Consider the following 1991-nt stretch of genomic DNA (forward strand, 5'->3'; position numbering starts at 1 on the left):
TCTCTCTCTCTCTGTTTCAGTTATTTTATTTTTACACTGTTTGTTTTTCTCCTCTCAACCCTCCAGTCACCCCCGCCCTGTCTCTTCTTTGTTTCAGTCCCCCTCCCCTGCTCTCTCTCTCTCTCTCTCTCTCTCTCTCACCCGGCACCCCCTACAAGACATCCGGACAGCTGAATATAAAACCCTAGCATGACACTCAACCTCTTAACTCTCCCTCTCTCTCATTCTCTTTTTCTCTCTCATTTTCTTTCTCTCTCTCACTCTCTTCATCTCTCGTTCTCTCTCTCTGTTTCCTCTCTCTCCCACCATCTCTCACTCCCTTGTTCTCTCTCTTCCTCTCTCTCATTCTCTCTTTCCCTCCATCTCTCTCACTCTCTTGTTCTCTCTCTCTCCTTTTCTTCATCTCTCCCTTGTTCTCTCACTCTCCATCTCTTTGTCTCTTTCTCTCATTTTCTCTTTCCCTCCATCTCTCTCACTCTCGTTCTCTTTTTCTCTCCCTCCATCTCTCTCACTTTCTTGTTCTCTCTCTCTCTCACTCTCACTCTCTTCATCTCTTGTTCTCTCACTCTCTATCGCTCTTTTTCTCCCTCTTCATCTCTCCCTCTCTCCCCATGTGTCATACTTCCAGAAAAAGAATTGTTATTTTAAAAGTCTTACCTTCTGCCCAACCTCACCCCTAACCATGCTCAGCAAACAACAAAAAAAAAAGACAAAAATAGAGAAACAGGAAGGGACAGGCAGGGGAGGGATCAATAGATCAATATATAGTACACAGCTCCTTAATACTTTGTGTAAATAAGGGCCCCGGCTTTATTTAGCATCTACGTTCCTTATGATCCCTTTATTCAGCAAGTTAATCTCTCAAATTATCTAGCTTCTACTTGTTTCTGTCACTGGACTGTAGCCATGCTGGGGCACTGCCATGAAGGGTCAGAGTTTTCTATCCTCAGGAACTCGACTGAGGATAGAAAACTCCGAATGAGTTTACCTTTCATCCTTTCAGGGTTGGTAAATTAAGCATCAGTACTGGGGTCAAAATAATTGACTTAACCCCTCCCCGCAAATTTCAGGCCCTGTGCCTATAGCAGAAAGGATTATTACTATTATTATTATTATTATTATTATTATTATTCACCAGTTCTGAGCATACACTTGTGAAAAATCAAAGGAGAAGGGCTCTTGCCCTGTTGATCAGGCACCCACGGCTTTTGCAGGTTTTTCCACAAGGACCTTTAAAGTGCCACCCCTATTGGGAGTTTTACACTGTTTACTCGTTGAAAACCCTTTGTCTCGTCTTGTGTTGTGGTTTATGTTGTTGCATGTCCTTTAATGTTGCTTTTCGTAGGCTCTTGTGACTAATAAAAGAATTAATTATTATTATTATTATTATTATTGTTATTATTATTATTATTATTATATATCTAAGCTCAGTCTATGATGGAAGGGCAACGGTAGCTCTGACCTTTTGATAGGGCCTCTGAGACTGGCAAAAGAAACTAGAGTCTTCGGTCTTAACACCTAAACAGCAAACTGGACTCTGCTAACGGATTAACAATTAAATTCCCTCATCACCCCCACCACTACCACTATCTTTCCAATCTAGCAGAAGAATATTTATTTATTTATTTATTTATTTTCTTTATTTACTTATCCAATAACTCTTCACCATCCAGCCCCTAGTTAATTGTGGAATCTGACCCTTGAAATCACTCAGGCATTCAATCCATCCAACCTCTGGATTTCCTGTTCAAATTTATGGCAAATAATGAAGACAATGCAAGCTTGTGCCAGGCTGGTGTCCCTTTGCATTGTCTGCAGGTGTGTGGGTGGGTGGGTGTGAAGGCAGTGCTGTGTGATTATATATAAATAGGGAGACATACGTACACACACACATATATATATATATATATATATATATACACATACATTTATACACACATACACATACATATATGCATACCTGCATATAAATGTACATATATATATACATA

General features: G+C 40.2%; 1 protein-coding gene across 2 annotated transcripts in view; it reads right to left on the reverse strand.

Moving 5' to 3' along the window:
- LOC106883894 (disabled homolog 2-interacting protein-like) overlaps positions 1-1991 on the reverse strand; it is a 285725-nt gene that overhangs the window by 123210 nt on the left and 160524 nt on the right. The gene's annotated exons all lie outside the window — the stretch shown is intronic.

This window comes from Octopus bimaculoides, chromosome 21 (assembly GCF_001194135.2).
Source record: "Octopus bimaculoides isolate UCB-OBI-ISO-001 chromosome 21, ASM119413v2, whole genome shotgun sequence".
Lineage (NCBI taxonomy): Eukaryota > Metazoa > Mollusca > Cephalopoda > Octopoda > Octopodidae > Octopus > Octopus bimaculoides.